This window comes from Tenrec ecaudatus, chromosome 1 (genome assembly GCF_050624435.1).
Source record: "Tenrec ecaudatus isolate mTenEca1 chromosome 1, mTenEca1.hap1, whole genome shotgun sequence".
NCBI lineage: Eukaryota > Metazoa > Chordata > Mammalia > Afrosoricida > Tenrecidae > Tenrec > Tenrec ecaudatus.
Window position 1 is genome coordinate 223,682,310 of NC_134530.1, and position 17,234 is coordinate 223,699,543.

The 17,234-nt window shown below is 55.3% G+C and overlaps 1 protein-coding gene across 1 annotated transcript in view; it reads left to right on the plus strand.

Moving 5' to 3' along the window:
- The first annotated feature begins 4,378 nt into the window (after positions 1-4,378).
- The window catches only part of CDK18 (cyclin dependent kinase 18), a 29,468-nt gene continuing 16,612 nt past the window's right edge, over positions 4,379-17,234 (plus strand). Inside the window, exon 1 of the mRNA XM_075529354.1 lies at positions 4,379-4,576. The gene's annotated coding sequence lies outside the window, so the exon portion shown is untranslated. The remainder of the gene's footprint in view (positions 4,577-17,234) is intronic.

A 17,234-nucleotide genomic window follows, 5' to 3' on the forward strand; every position in this document is an offset into this window, starting at 1 on the left:
TTTGAAGACACTGCCCACACAGGGTGTGAGGGAGCGTGGGTCCCCCGCTGCCCACTCGGCCGCTCGTGTAACTGCCGGCTGTGGCATGTTGGTGGTAGAAGGCCGCGAGCCAGGCTGCTGCTGCAGCCCCCCTGTGCCACCTGCTGCCCTGGTCTCTCAGCACCCACTGCTAAGGCCACTAGGGATCCACAGAGGCCCAGGCTGGTGCAGGGACCAGGGCCCGGGGGCAGGATCCGAGGGAAACACCCAGCTGAGAGCCTTCAGTCTGACCCTCTGTGGGCTGCAGAGGGGGGAAGAAGCAGCATTGATTGAGCCCCGAGTTTACATCTGGTGGCTCATGAAAACCTCCCAGCAGCCCCAGGAGGGAGGGACTGTTACCTTCTCAGCGTTACAGACAGGAAACTGCAATCAGAGATGTAAGGACCTACCCAAGGTCACACAGCCTAAGGCTTTCAAAAACCCAAGGCCTTTGTTGGGGCAGCAAGATGGGAGTCCCACCTGGGAGGAGGAGGGACCAGGTGATGATGCACGGCTGCTGAGTTGAGACACGTGGGGGTGGGTGGGAGATGACCTGGAGATGGGGCGCGGGGGCGGGCGGGGAACGGGGGGGGGCACTAAAGATTCTGAAAGAGTGTTTAGAAGGGCAGTTGGGAGCAGAAAAATGAGGATGGCTTAAGCAAGGCATGTACACACACACACACACACACACACACACACACACACTGCACTCCCTTCTCAGCTAGGAGGCTTACTCACAAGCCCAGGCTCCTTCTGAACCCACTCTCCCTTCTACCCGTCCAATTCAGCGACATGCCCTCCTCACGCCCCTGTGGCTGCCGGGTTCCAAAGGCCCAACACGCCATATTTTGAGTCTGCTCCCCACAGACCCCCATCAGCAGCCCACCAGCTCCCTCTGACCCTGGGGAGCAAGATGATGCTTCTAAACTTAGAGAAGAGATTGGAAAAGTTCCCTTGGCTATCCCACGGTCAGCTCTCCGCTGAGCAGCTATCCCTGGCTCTCAGGCAGTGAGGGCTCCCTCCTGGCTCACATTGGCTCCCTTGGTGACCGCCTCTTTGCAGGCTGCTTCTCCCACCGACCGCAGAGCTGCATGAGGACAGGGACTGAGATGTCAGCTCAGCCCTATGTCCCTCGGAGTCAGTACAGTCCGGGCACCTAGCAGGTGCTCAAGAAGTGTTTGTTAGACACTGCTGAAGGATACCTACTGCTATGGAGCTGCTACCGTGAGCCAGGCTCCAGGGCTGGCCTGTCACCAACCATGTCATAGGAGCTTGTTCGCTACTTTCTTTCAATGCATTTCTTTATAGAAGAAAAGGGAATGGACATATAATCCAATGCCTTTGAAGCTGACTTTAAATTGGAATCTAAAAGAATCGTTATTATACACAGACGTAGCATAGAGGAATCTCTCGCTCTGCAAAAATAAAATACTTTTTTGCATTAAGACGAATCAGAAGATTGGTAGATGTGTCACCTCAGGCACAGGCTGTGCTACTATCTTGAGTTTGTAAATTGTCCTTTTGATACCATCCTGCTTTCTTCTGTAGGTACAAATAAAAACACCGGTGACACTAAAAGCACCCAAACAGAAAACGTTTTATTTTACATCGAGTGAGGGCTGACCGAGCAGCCGGTCAGTTTCCCATCCAGCAGCTCTGATGCATCTGGTTTTGTGTCATGGACGGCACCCCCCAGTGTACCATCACTTATACCCCTTCCTCTCGGGGTTTCCTGTTCCATTGCTTGGAACCTTGTCCTCAGGGACACGCTGCCCTTTTCGATCCCAGTGGTTGCTCCTCTCAGACATGCGTACCTCCCCGGGGATGGTGCTCTCATTGGAGACTGGTCTGTCGTTGGACAATTGAGCCACAGGGATGAGCTCAGCCCTAGATATGAAGGACGAGTAAGGGCAATGGTCTCAGGGGGCTCTACGGGGATTTCAATCATGGATTTTAAGAAAGTAGACTGCCTAGACTAGACTCCCACTCTGGCACTTCATTTATGGCGTGCGCGCCCCGCCCCCGCCCCCTGCCCAATCACTGGGAAAACCTTTCCTCCCCTCTCACTGGCCTCTCATCCTGCAACCCTCAACAGAGCACCAGCTCTGTTCCCGCCTCCGACAATCAGTGCACTAGCCTCTGCCCCACAGCACAGCGACTGTGGAGGCCGCCTGGCCCCACAAGCTCATGACCTGCACGATGGCTTCTCCCTGTGTTTCAGTGGGTTGATTCTGACTCAAAGGAACCACCGGTGACAGAGTAGCACACTCGTCTCTAAGGAGGTGGCTGCTCTGACAGCTTCACTACCCCTGGGGAGCCAGCGGTGGGGGGGGGCAGCAGGGAGTAGAACTTGGGACCATCTCAAAAGATGTTAGTCAAAGGAGAAGACAACTGTTTTGTGTTAGTGGTTGTTTCTTGTACCATGATGTCCAAGTCCTTACAACAAATGTGTAAGCGAGTTATGACCACCCCATTTCACAGACGCCAACCCGAGGCTCCGCAGTGAAGAATCAAGAGGAGTGGGTACGGAAGTGTGTGTCTGCCCGAGCTGCGTATAATCAGCTCGATGTGAATTGTCCGTTCTTTTCCATTTGCTCGTTTTCCCTCTATTAGCACTTGTCGCCTTCTGCACATACTAAATGTTCTTCTTTGTGTAGTCTGGGAGACTCGGTGGCGTGGCAGTTACGAGTTGGGCTGCCAGCCCCCAGATCAGCAGTCCTTCCTTCTTTCTCCCCACCTTCAGAACCGGTAGGTATCCCTGGGTGGCCTAAATGGGTGCTCAGCTAAATAACCAGAGAATCCACCCCGAGGTGCCCTGGAAGAGAGGCCTGGAGATCGGCTTCCAAAAGGGCACAGCCATGGAAAACCCCCTGGAGCCCATTGGTGGTCTACACAAGGGGCTGCCATGAGGTAGAGCTGGCTCCATATCGTGCATTTGGTTTTGGTTTGCTAGCTCCCGTGGATAGCTTGCGCTGCAGGCTTGATCACATCCATGGTGCACGGCTGGAGGGCTGCGTTCAGTCTGCATTCTCAACCACCCATTCCCCATGGGAAAGACCCATGATCAAAGCTTAAGCCCTAAGGAGTGGTTGTCACATCTGCTTGGCAGTATGGAGAGGAGTAGCCACACCCTTCTTGAGACCCCTCCCTGCCAGGCCCCGACTGCAGGGGACACAGACTGGGATCAGGTGCTCCAGCACCACCTCCCCCACTCCCAGCCTCTAGGCGGCAGCAGGTTGGCTGGAGCCCAGATGGGCGCTGTGATCCTCTGGGCTACTCCAGTTTGCCTTCGATCCCAGGATGTGGGTGGAGTGGCCATTGACTGGTGCTCAGTTCCTAGATTGACACTCACTCCTGGTGGGAGTTGGGCCTGTGCCCTCTCCCTTCTGTTCCTCAGTTTCCCCTTATCTGTGGAACAAGAGCTGGATTAGCAATAGCTGCAGGCGGCCTCAGAGACACTGCGGGTTGGTTCCCAACCACCGCAGTAAAGCGGTATGGGAATAGTCAGCCACATGATTTTGTTTTGGATTCTTGGGGCAGACAAAAGTCCTTCTTATAACATGGTCTGTTAAGTGTGTAGTAGCATGAGGGAAAAGCTTGAAATATTGTGAGAATTACCAAACTACGACACAGATACACAGTGAGCACAGGCTCCTGGGGAAAGACCTGCTGAGAGCAGAACTGCTACAACCCCTTTCAGCAGGCAAAAGCACAATGAGGCAGCCTGCACTCGGCCTGGCTTCTAGGAGGACTCTTCATTGGCCTGTGGCTTCATTCCAAAGGACAAAGGGAATAGCCTTCAGGATAGGAAATAGGAGGGAGGCTGGTAGAGAGGGTGTCATTCTGACCCTGGGGACATGGGGTCAACAGGGGTGGGGAGTCTGCTCTTAAAGGTAAGTGACAAGCCTAGTGGACAGGGCACTGAGTCCCAGGACTCTAAAGAGGGAAATGACAAATGGGATTGATTGTCCACATGTTCACGGCTAGGCCCTAACCTGGGAAGGCAGAGGGCTGTATTTGGAGACCAGCATTCTCAGCAAATCATCCCTGGTCCCCTGGCTCCACGCCAGGAGTGACCCAGCCCCGGACGGCCCGAGGGCCAGCGGTGGCCAGGCCTGGGAAGGAAGCAGGAAGAGGCGCTCGGCCCCTGGTTCTCAGAGTGGGAGAAAGGGGTGGGCACCCGGGCACCGAGAGCCCTGGGGATTGGCAGCGGCCGTGGGCAAGGCGGGAGGGAAGGGGGAGGAGTCAGCCTGTACGTGAAAAACTCTGGCGGGGGCCGGGCTTCTCCCCTCCCCCTTCTCCTCCTCCTCCTCCTCCTCCTCCCCCGCCCCTTCTTACCCACCTCCCTCCACCCCCTCCCTTCCCCTCCCCTTTTACCTCCTCCTCCTTCTCCAGCTCAGGTTGCTGCTTCTGGGGGAGCCGCTCACCTTTCCGGAGCTGGGGAAGCAGCCCCAAGCCGGGCGCGGACCCGGGTAGGGCGCAGGGCACGGCGCTCAGCCCGCGGCACCCTGGCCGTCGCGGGTGGGCGCTGCGCGCGGCAGCCCCCTGGACACGCGCGGTGAGTCCCGCGGGTGCCGCGCTGCGCCCGGCTGGCTGGGCGGGCGGCGGGGGAAGAAGTGTGGGGGTGGTCGGCGTAGGAGGGGGCACCCCGGCGCCGGGTAAACCGAGCAAAGGTAAAGCCCGCGGCTCTTAAAGGCGCAGGTCTGCTTTAGCCCTGGGGCAAGAGGTTGGAAGGAAATACCGGAGCGACGTGGGGCGATCAGAGGCCTCAAGGCGTGCGTGTCTGTGTTTGGGGGTTCGTGGTGGTCTGCAGAGGCCATTCCCAAGTTCCCGGTGCTTACTCAGATCTTCCTCCTCCCCACAGGGAGGCTCCCTCTGGTCCCTGGGCTCCCGCCTGCACCCCTACAAAGCAAAGTTCTCCTCCGTTCTCCTTCTGGAACTGGCTGCTGTCCCGGTGGGCGCCGTGACTTCTGGGGAGGGTCGGGGTCAGGATCCCTGTAGGGGAAAGGACTGGCGTTGAAGGGCTTTCTGGGCTCTTGTTAAGTTTCCATAGTGGCAGGCCGCGGGGTGGGCTGCTGGAGCCCCCGTCCCCTGGAAGGGCACTTGAACCCCTGCTGGCCCCCTGCTGGCCCTGCTGGGGTAGGGGTGTGAGGGAAAGGTTCTCTGGGGAAGACCATACCCACCACTCTGGGCCGCAGTGGGAAAGGAGGTGAGTGTGCCGGGCTTCCTTGCTGGTATTGGGAAATGATTGGAATATATATCTGAGGTCCGGCAAGGACTGGTTGTCACTGCCTCCCAGGCGGCCTGCGGTGGGAGTCCGACTGTGTAGACTGTGACTCATTTTCTCAGGGGAAGGCGCGGCGCGGGCGGGGGGGGGGGGGGGACGGGACACCCTCATAGGCATTGGTGGCCTCTTTCTGAGTCTCTCTAAGACCCTTGAGGCTGCCACTGCCCGCGCGCCCCCCATCAACCTCAGTTCAGACCTGAGTCCCGTGACTCCCTGACACCACCGCTGGCGGCTGGCCCCTCCTGTGTCAGCACCCTGTGAGGTTTGGCAGGGCCCTGTGGCATTCCCCACTGGGCACGGGTACTTCGCACATTCCTGGACACTGACCTGAGGGCACAGCGTCCTCGAGGATGCCCTGGCATCTGGCTGGCAGGCAGGCGATTCCTTACCTGGCTGCTGGGTTTAGAGGATTTGGGTCAACCTCCTGAAGGCAGTCTGGAGAGGGAGTCTCCTTGCCATAGCCAAGTCCCTGAGCAAGGACTACTCTGTCCCTGCTACCTTTTCTGCAACTGCCCGTGCCCCCCTTCTGCTTCCACCTTTGCAGCCTGGGGGGTGCGGGAACCAAACTCACCACCAGTTCCAAGGAATCTCCCTGTTGGCTGCCACTGCCCTGCCACAGATCAGGGCCCCCTGTCCCCAAAGGTACTAGGGCTCCAGGAGCCAGAGTAGACCTCAACACATTACATCCGCTGCCTAATGGGGCTATCTTATTTTATTAAAAAAAATTTTTTTTAACAAAACTGACTGCCATTGAGTCGATTTTGAGTCATAGTGACCCTATGGGACAGAGCTGAACTTCCTCTGTGGGGGCTCCCTTATTTCAGATGTCCCCTGTGGACTGACTGGGACAGCCTCACAGTCACCTTAGGAAGTGGGTATTCTTAGTCCATTTTACAGGTGAGGAAACCAAGAGACCAGCTGTCCCCAACCCACTTTCATCCCCACTTCCAGCTGACCCCGCCTGCCAATCCTCACCCCAGCCCCTGCAGTGGGAGGGCCCCAAGGCCACTCTGAGGTCTCCAGTCTGCCAACCGCAGGGAGGGGGTGGGGCTCCAAGCAAGGAGGCCTGTGCCTGGCAGAGGCAGGCTGCTCGGTGGGTTACAGGAGAGGACAGCAGTTGAAAAACTAGGGGGGGGTCCTGGGCTGAGAGCTATTGGATCTGGGTTCCTGCAGAAAGCCTGCCCTGGGGTCTCAAGGTGACAGAGCTGCCTTTTGAGGCAGTGTGTCTTCTCCCCAGGGACTCAGAGGTCAGTCACTCTCTGCCCACTCTGCCTTTCCTGTGCCCAGGGGGACAGGCTCCTCACTGAGCCTGACTCAGCCCCTCCTGCCACAGGGACTGTCTTCTCCGGGGTCACTCTGCTGGGAACTTGTGTCAGCTATGTGACCCTCACTCCCAGCAAACTCCAGATCATCCCCAGCCTGGATTTCCATGTCTGTGAACTAGGAGCCACAGTAGGGAGCGGGGGCCTATGACCGAAGGGAATGAATGAATGCACAGTGGCTGGTGGATCGCTAGCCTTTCTCCATGTGCCTCTGGGTGGACTGGAACCACCAACCTTTCAGTGAGCAGCTGAGTACTTCATTGTTTGCACGACCCAGGTACTCCCACTGGGTGCACTGAAACACGCACACACATACACACAAACCAACAACTCAAATGCAACCCCCATTGAGTTAACTTTTATTTACTGTGCCCCTCTATGACAGGGTAGAATTTCCCCCTTTGGCTCTCTAAAGCTTTTCAATCTCTCGAGGAGCAGCTGGTGGGCTCAAACTGCTGACCTCATACTTAGCATCTCAGAGTGTAACCCACTGCTCTGCCGGAGCTCCTTACTGGTTGTTCAGCAGATGTTCAATACTCGTAGCTGTAGTGGCAGTTGTTACTTCAGAGGATTTTTCCAGGCATTGTAACGTGCCCAGCATGAGAGGGGAGACTGAGGCAGGCCTTGTTCCCACACTAGGCTGGGCCCTTCGGTCATGCCGTGCCTACTCTCCAAAGCAGGGAGGACAGAGAGGGCAGAAGAAAGCAGCCTGCCGGGAGGGCACCAGGAGTTTGTGCAGTGCTGGGCCCTCCCTTCTAGTTTCCAGAGAATACCAGGGAAGCAGGTATGGGGAGTGTGTGAATCAGCAGCTCCTGCTTTAGGGAGCCCAAGGCCGAGCCTCCTTCCCTGGAGTACCAGACCCTCTCCAGATTCACTAACCGAAGTCCCTGTTCTCCTCTGCTGTCTGAGCGGGAGTGGCTGGCCTGGAGCCAGACCCACCTGATTAGCTTCACCCTTTAGGGAATGAGGCGCTGTCCCACTATGACCCCGGCTCTCCCCATCCCTGAACCCTTCGCCTTCACCCTCCAGGCCTTAGCTGCTGAGTGGGCACTTTCTGGTCTCCAGGAGGCGGGGGCAGACCAAGGCTACCTTGCCCTGTCCTGTCCCTTCTAGCAGCACGCACGCACATGCACACACGCCAAACTCAGAGTCCCTCCGAGGCAGGGCTCGCTGCAGCTTGGGCAGAGGCCTGGGACCCTCAGATCCCGCGGAGTTGGGAGCTCGGCCTGGCCGCTGAGCAGCACGTAGGGAAGAGGGAAGGCTACAGTCGCATCTCAGCTAGACCTCCAGTCCGAGAGAGAGTCCAGCCCAGCAGCTCCTGCAATCTCCCCACTTCTGCCTGCGGGGAGGGTGACAAGGGGGAGGTGTGGCTAAACAGAAGAGGATCTTGCAGTTGCCCGACAGCATGAGTGACTCTGGTGAGACCAGCAGGGGTGCCCTGGTTGGGGACAAGGAGCCCAAGAACACAGTGGGCTACAATGTGGGCTGTTAACTGCCAAGTCAGCAGGTCGAAACCGCCAGCCACCCGTCGGGAGAAAGATGAGGCTGCCTCTTTCCTTCAAGACCCCAGGGAACAGCTCTCCTCTGTCTTAGAGGGTTGTTAGCAGTCAGTGGATTCGATAGCAGTTTGGTTCGGTGGCTGTTTTGGTGGGACAGGGATGCGATCCTCTTTCCTGACAATGGCCCCCATCTGATTCGCTGCCCTCTGACACTCAGTTATGTCTTCCCTGGAAATGGAGTCGTGAGGGTAGACAAGATGGCCCCAGGGGGGCTGGTGGAGGGCTTTGGGCAGTCTGGGGCTTTGGGGGCCATTCCAGCCACCTCTGCTTCTCCATAGGAACGGGTCTTAGGGTAAGTGAATTGCTCTCCCAAGTTACAGGATCCTCATTTGTCAAATGGGGAGAATAATGTTATTCCTTCATGTGGCTCTCAAGATGCAAGTCAGCGCGTGTTCACCATCTCCCACATCAGTGGTGCCGTGGTTCTGTGCTTGGCTACTGCTAGACCAAAGGTCAGTGGTTCAAATCCACCAGCAGTGCCATGGATCAGGCCTGCTTCTTCCGGGCGGTTCTACTCGGTTCTGCAGGGCCGATGTGAGCTGGAGTCAGCTCGGCGCCACACAACAACCCCGCCACGATGGAGGGCCTGGGTAGTGCAAACTATGACTGCCCTCGTGGCTAGCTGAGAGGCTGGGGGTCAAGTCCACCCAGAGGGATGTCACAAGAAAGGCCTGGCGATCCACCTTCCCAAAGCCAGCCCTGGGGAAAGCCTGTGGAGCACAGCTCCACTCAGAGACTAGGGGGGCCTCCCAGAGTCTGCGTCAATGGACACCCTGGCTCGGGTCCTTGGGGATGCGTGGTGGCATGTGGCGAAGGAGTCCCGGTCACCTAGCAGATACACCCTGGGCTGTTTACCACAAAGTCGGCAGTTCAGAGCCACCTGCTTTCTACTTCTGTTAAGAGGCACTTGCAGGGTAAGTTCTCACTGTGAGTCAGCATCACCTCCATGGCAGTGAGTGAGTGTGTGTGGGGGGCATTCTACATCTGGCCCTGCTCAGTACCCTGGCCCCTACTCAGAATTTCTCTACAGTTAGGATCTCTGTAGAAACCAAGGTTCAGACCTCAAATTGAGAAGAAAATTCCCTTCTTAAGACATGTCGACTCCCTCTCCCTCTGTCTTGGCATAAGAAGATGGAGACCCCTCCCTCCCTGCCGCCCCTCATGATTCCCTAACTAAGCCTGACCTTTCCTGCCCGGACCCTTAAGCACCAGAATCTCCTCTCTCCTCTGGCCTCCAGCCGCCCCAACCAAGATGACTGGGCCATGGGGAGACAGACGAGTCTTTTCCCATGTCCTCCCAGCAGGGTAGCACTAGGTCCAGTGCTAGAGGGCCTCATCCCTCATGACGTAGACATAAGCCACTCGGGACACTCAGGATGGGCCCAAGAGAGGGGTAACAGAGCCTCCTTGCCCCTGACCTGGAGCCCTGCTAGCTGGTACCACTCTCCACTTGCTGGGGCTGGGCTGATGCCAGACCTGCCAGGGCACCTTCTCTGGGAAAAGGGGCCTTGAGTGGGCAGCTGACACACACATACACACCTGGCGATGGAGCCCAGTGGCAGGGACATCATCTTTGGGCAGACCTTGGGTCACCCAGCCCTAGGGTAGCAGAAAGGACATGGTGCTCAATGTCACATGCCCTCAGTTCTGGCCTCAGCTCCACTCTGCCCACCTGGGTGGCCTTGGAAGGTCACTCCTCATTCTGAGTCTCACCTTGTCACCTGAGACAGCAGGACACAGGTCAGGGGATTTCTTTCTAAAGCCCCATCCAAGCCTGCTGGAGTAAAGGCCAAACTTTTGCCAAGACTACTGACAAGAAGGCCTGTGTTCCGAGGGCCCAGGAGAGGGTCGACCTGCTATCCCTGCATACTTGTGAGCACAAGGGCCTCTCCCCAAAGAGGCCTGGGGTCCTGGAAGGCCTCCTCCTGCCAGATCACAGTGGAAGAAGTAGGTGCCAGAATGAATCCCCTCCCCAGCATTGGATGTTCTAGGGCCAGGACTTGGAAAACCGCAGCCCTCGGCCCAATCCAGACTGTCCCTGAGTTAAGAATAGAATTTATATTTTTAAATGCTTGAGGGGATGGGGGAGAGAGTCAGAAGAAAATAGGAGTTCCCGTCACTTGAAAACGATACGAAATGCACAGTGTCGTGTTTATTGTTAAAAGGTCTCAGATCAAAGGCTCATCTCCCACTCTGTGGGCGGGGGGAGGCTTCCTCCGCTGTCTGCTCCCCCCATGCACCCTGAGCCCCACCCCCTCTCCTTAGTCTGCGCTCCCACCACACACGCAGCCACCAGTCGGTTATTAATACAACAAGGAGCATGTTTGGAGCATCTGCTGTGAAAAAGACGATCTAGACTGGCACCCACTCACACCCGTGCCCGGACATATTGTCGCTGACAGCTTTTGCATCGCAATTTGGGATAGAGACCATATGGCCCCCCCAAACCTAGAAGGTTTTCTAGCGGACCACCCCTCCGCTCACCGCCATTGTCATGCTCCCTGCCCCAGCACTACACCACTCCAGCTGATCCACCCAAAAGACGCTTCTCTTCGTTTAGAAAGCACTCTTCCTGTTTTCTGCTTATGGAAGCAATGCGTGTTCATCATGAAAAATTAGAAAGTGCAGATAAATGAAAGGGGGCATTAAAATCACCTGTAATTCTATTACCAGAGATAATTGCTGCTCACACTTCGAGTTCTCCTTCTGGATCATGGAGGGTTGTGTCTTTATATGGGGACGCGTATGACACATGACACTTGGCTATCCATCACCCTAAACGTTGGCAGGTGGAACCAGGGTTCATTCTGGTTTGACCCCTGGCTGTGAATTTGTGTTTTCATCCTGGTGGATGCCTGATTCAAATGTACAGTTTAACAAGGTCCCCCGGGGCATCCTCATAGATGCCCAAGTGATTCTTATGCCTCCGAGTCAAAGCCAACTCACAGTGACTCTGTAGGAAGGGGTAGAACTGCCCCCATGAGCTTCTGAAAGGGTAACTTTAAAAAAATTATTTTAATTTTAATCCTATATTTCTTTATAAACAATAACAATACTAACTTGTATTATTTTTTCTCTGAATTTGCCGTAACATAAGTCATATCACTTTCTTTTTTTTTTTTTACATTTTATTAGGGGCTCATACTACTCTTATCACAATCCATGCATATACATACATCAATTGTATAAAGCACATCCATACATTCTTTGCCCTAATCATTTTCAAAGCATTTGCTCTCCACTTTGCATCAGGTCCTCTTTTTTTTTGCCCTCCCTCCCCACTCCCCCCTCCCTCATGAGCCCTTGATAATTTATAGATTGTTATTTTTTCATATCTTGCCCTATCCGGAGTCTCCCTTCCCCCCCTTCTCTGCCGTCCATCTCCCAGGGAGGAGGTCACATGTGGATCCTTGTAATCAGTTCCCCCTTGAAAGGGTAACTTGATGGGAGTAAACAGCCTCGTCTTTCTCCCTTGGAGTAGCTGGTGGATTCGAACTGCCTACCTTGTAGATCACAGCCCAGTGTGTAATACTCCACCCTCAGGGCCCTGTTGATTCTTAGGCCTGGATCTTGTTAAACTACAGATTTGGGTTCAGGATCTCTGGAGAGGCAAATTCTCTGCAGGCTGTTGACTTACAGTCCTGCTTTGAGCCCACGCAGCCATGCTGTGAAAGAAGGGCTGGCAAGCTCCTGCCGAAAGATCACAGCTCGAAGCCCTTACAGAGCAGTTGTCCTCTGCGATGCGCTGGGTCTCCATGCGACAGTAGCAATGTGGCTGCAATGGGCTTGGTTTCCTTTGGGGCATGTACAGAGGGGCTACCCCCAAAAAACAGAATGGCACTGGGCAGAGCGAAGCTTTCTTAGTACGCATTTTTCCCGCTAGGCCAGCATAGAGCAACTCGCTCTGAGTTAGTGCACCCAGTGGTGTCCCTGGAAAGGTTCTCTCTGGTCACAGTGAATTTTTTTTGTAAAAGCAGTTTTGCTCAAACCTTGATTTTTGGTGGTGGCCGATTAGTGAGGAGGGCATGCAGCTGTGGCATTTTGTTTCCTGCTCAGGAAAAACACCGCAGAAACTGTGGTGATGTTGAACACAGCTTACAAGGACAGTACTGTAAGAAAAACTCAAGTGTACACGTGGTTTTCTTGTTTCAAAAAAGGTGAAATGTCAATTGATGACAGACCTCATTCTGGACGTCTGTCAACTTCCCAAAGGGAAGAAAATGTCAACTCGTAGTGCGTTCCACCAGGTCAGACTGTTAATCAAGCTTTCTACTTAGAGGTTCTGAAAAGATAGCATAACTGTGTGCGACAAAAAAGGTCTGATTTGTGGCAGACGGGAGACTGGTCTTGCCACCATGACAATGCACCTGATCACACAGCCATCTCAGTGCACCAGTTTTTTTGGCCAAAAACAGCATGCCTGTTTTGCCCCGCACACCTTACTCACCGGACCTCACTCCGTGTGACTTCTTTTTGTTTCTGAGAATGAAGAGGGACATGAAAAGACAGTGATCTTTGTACATTAAAGAGGTGCAGAAAAAAAGCGAGGGAAGTGCTGTCAGCCATCCAAACAGATGAGCTTGAAAAATGTTTCCAAGAATAGAATCGCAGATTCAACAAAATGTATTGTCACAAAGAGTACTTTGAAGGTGTTAAGTTTGTTTTGTAAAAAAAACCATTAATGCATGACTTTTGGGAGGGAATTCCAGGGTTTGTGGGGGGGGGGTACCCCCTCTATGTCGGTGTTGGTTGCAAGTCAATTTCACCTCTCAGCAGGCAACCAAAGGGTGGAGAGTGGAGTGGATGTGGATCCAAGCCATCAGCCAGTCTTCTTGGTGGTTACCTTGGAAAGCGATGGCCAGGCCTTGCTTTATTGGCACCCCGGGAGGGATGAGACCCATAGCACACGCTGCCTACCTCTACCCTTTTCACCTGAAAGCACATCTCAGGGGAGGACTGCCTTGGAACCATCTCAGGCCCTGGGGGCCAGGCAGACAGAGGTACCTGTGGTCACTTGTCAAGGATAGCACTCTGAATCAGGGAGTCACTGGCATGTGAGTGGTGGCTTCCACCACGGGGCAGGATGAGCTCACCCTGGAATAAATAACGTGTCAAAGGGGAAGATTCAAAGGCCAAAGAGGAACTCTGGGGAATGGCAGTGCCAGGAAGTGAAGCTGCCGGCAGAGGAGGGCCAGGTTATCATGGAGGCCCAGGGAGTGGAGGTGGGAGGCAGAGGGGAGGCAGAGGGAGGCAGAGGCTGGGACCAGGGTCTCACAAAGGCAGATGTTATACAAGAAGTGCCTGAGTAACTGGTGCGCCCCCACCCCCCGGGGCCCTGAACACCCGTCAGGTGGGTGATGGACACAGGATAGCTGGGGGGACAGCGGAGGAGCTGTGAGATGTTCATGGCTTCCCCCAGCAAGCTTGGGGGATGGACGGGAAGGACTGAGAAGCTGGGGAGGGGCCCGAGGAGACATTCTAGACCGGAATGGCCGCCTGGGCCCAGCCTGGTGGGAGGGAGGCCAAGGGGGCACTCCACATGGCTCTGGGCACAGAGTAGCCCAATGGGACTGTTGCTGGGGGGATGTGGAGCTGTTCTTCGAGGTTGAGTGGGAAGGGGAAAGGTGGCAGAAGATTGGCCTGCCGTTCCTGCCAGAATGTTGGCTTGGGGCCGTGTGGGCCAAACTCTTTGGGGAGAGGAGTATAAATAGGAATATGATGTGGGGATGCGGGAAGTCTGCCCCGCCCCCACTTCCTACCCATGAGACTCAGAGGTCCCCAGGGATGCCCGCGGCCTAAAGGCCATACAGTGGCGCCGTTGCTAAAGCCGGCATGGGAGGTCAGGTCCCACGACAGCCACCAAGGAGCGTGGTAGGCCAGGAGGGCGGTGGAGGGGTGGCAGACAGGCAGCGGCTGCTTCCTTCCCCTCCTTGCTCTCTGGACAGTGGGGGCTTCGCCATCTGCACCAAAGCGCACGGAGAAGCAGGGGATGTGAGCCTTTGGGATTCGGCTAAGGCTTGGGAATTCGGGAGCACTGGGCACGTGAAAGCTTCCCTGGAGGTTTAGAATAGGGGCTGCTCCCGGCCACGGAGAAGGGGCTCCGGTACCGGGGATGTCTGAGAGGGAGCCTTGGACACACTGGCCCCTTCCTCCATCTTCATGGACACTTTACCCCAACTTAGAAACCCAGAGCCTCCCCCAATACTACAGACGAGGCCAGGTCCCCCAAAAGGATCTGGAGAAAATACCAGATGGTGACACACATGCCTCCATACGTGAGCTTCATGCAGGCAAACGGGGCCCCATGGGGTTCACGTGGAGCACGCCACAGAGGGGCTGGGAGGGGTGCTGTGGGGGCCAGGCCCTGCGAAGGGGGCTTCTGGACTTATCAAGACCATCCCCCCCAGGCCCTGGAGGTCTCCACTCCATGCCTGTGTGGTCCCCAACCCCTCTCCATCCCTCCCTGAGCAGGACCCCCAGGAACCTCACCTGGGAGTTGTTGCTTTCTTTCTAACAGCCCCCCATTTCATGGCTCCGCCCTCACCATTTGGGACCCAGGGCTGAGCTGAAGGAGGAGGACTGGGAGTTCAGCTGGGGCCCCCAGTGCCCCCATCCCCAGGACCTGGAGTCCCCTGGGGCGTTCCTGCCCCCAGAAGGCCCCCGGGAGCCCCAATTCACAGCTCTTGTGTGTCGTGTTTACCGGCCAACCGTCTGAGGCTTCTCCACAGGCCAGGCCTGTGTCAGACCCTGAGAAGATCATGATGGATCAGACTCGGGCCTGCCCTTGAGACGCTCGTGGGCAAACGAGGGAAGCAGACCAACAGTGACAGCCCAGAGAGCCACATGTCCTGCTTGGGCAGTCGATAGCGTGTCGTGGTCATGCAGCGCCTCCTGCACCTGGTTGGGGGCACATCTAGGGAGTCTGGGGTTGAGACAGAAGGCAGGAGCCAGGCCAGTGCGTGGGCCCTAGCTCAGCAGCTGCCGGAGGCAGTTGGAACTCATAGAGACCCCGAGTGCAGGGTAGAGTGGGCGGTGGCGGCGGCCGCGGTGGTCGTCTTGGGGAAGCAGATCACCAGGCCTTGCTTCCGAGGCATCTCTGGGCAGACCCAAAGCTCCAGCCTTTCCGTGAGCAGCAGAGCACGTTAACCCTTTGCACCATGCAGGGACTCCAGAGCCCTGTCCAGGAGAGGATGAGCCCAGAGGGGAGTCCCTGGCCTACCTGACCATGGAAAGAAGTGTCTTAGTCATCCAGTACTGCTGGAACGGGAAGACCATGAGTGTCTGGCTCTCGGCAAACATGCTTCTCGAGTTTCTCACCACCATCGAGAGCAGTGGTTCTCAATTTTTCTCATGCTGTGACTCTTTCAGACAGTGCCTCATGTGGTGGTGACCCCCCAACCATCCATTTATTTTTGTTGCTACTTCAGCACTGTCATGAATCGGGTGACCCCTGTGAAAGGGTCGTTAGACTCCGAGAGGGGGGCGGACCCGCAGGTTGAGAACCGCTGATTTGGTCCATTCGGATCTCTGGTAAGGTGCCAGGGTAAGCGGCTGGCTTTCTGCATTCAGAGAACCCGATGTAGGAGAGGTTTCCTCTCCATAGTAGCCCTGGAAGAAAGTCAGTCTCCTTTCCTGGAGTCCTTGGAGATCTGCTTGTACCTTGACGTTCAAACAGCAAGAAAGCCAAACTCACTGCCTCCTGTTCCAACTCAGTGCCCAGGTGGCTTGGGGCTGCTACCCTCAATGACGGCAGTTCAAACCTACCAGACGCTCTGAAAGAGAAAGATGAGGGATCCTGATCTGGGAAAGATTTACAGCCTCAGAAGCCCTCAACAAATGTTATGATATCTGTAAGAGTTCCTAATATAATGATTAGAAAATAATAATGATAAATGTTTGAAAAAGAAGAAAGAAACCCTTAGCAGCCTTTCTACTCTGTGCTATAGGGTCTCCATGAGTACCCTGGCTTAACAAGTTACAATTCAGGATCAGAAACACCTAGGATACAGTTCTTCAGTCAGAGCAGCTGCTCAGCCAGCTGAGAGGCAGGACTCTCTTCTGACTTCCAGCTCCCGGCCTAGCCTCTGCCCTGCACTGACAAGGGTTCCAAGAGGCACCCTGCTCTGCCAGCATGTCTCCTGCCTGAAGGCATTCAGCTTTCTGACTCCGTAAGTTGGGATATGCCATCTCCTGCTAGTCTCTTGGTTCTGCCTTCTCTGCTTTTTCCTTTTCTTCCTATCTCCCTGTGCCCAGTGTTACAATGTTGTCTCCGGGTCTAGACTCTAGAGGGTCCAGTGCAGGGACCCCAGAGTCCCAAGGATGTATTCTCCTCCCAGCTCCTCTTTCTCGGTGGAAGTGATTTCCGCCCACTCTATTTAATCTCCTTTATAGCTAGCTCATAAGAGATGGATTCTTTGAGGCTTTAACTTACTTCATGTACATAACTGCTCATTCACATCTTCTCCAGCCCCTATTTTCCTCACAGAGGTTAGGATTTACAGCACAGAGGATAATTACATCATATCACAAGATGGAAACATAATGACATGACACAGGCCTGGCTCAGGTGACATCTATTTGGAAGGGGACACAATTCAATCCATAAGAAGGGAGCTACCATTTAGTGCACACAGACAGTGTGCCCTTGAAAAGCGACTGAAAGACGATCTTTGTCCTCACGGGGCTCACTGCTTATTGTAGAGGAAAGAGGCTTCCAGAAGCCATTGGGAGATGGGCTAATGGATGCGTTTGGCCCTTGTTCCACATGAAGGCAAATCCTGAACCCCTGGAGGCTCCTTCCTCATGTAAGGAGCCAGGGAAACAAACGTGATGAACACAGTTCCAACACAGCCTTCTGAGAGTAGGCATCACTACTATGGGAGGGGGGGGCGGCAGCCTGGCCCTCTACCTGGAGGAAGGGGCATGGCCATCCCCCACAATCAGGGGAGGCAAGGCTGAGTGGAGTTTGATGTGGTTCTGCCAAGAGGGGACTAGGAGGAAGGGTCTCCTGGGCCAGGCCACCAGTGTGTGGAACGGCATGGAGTGCAA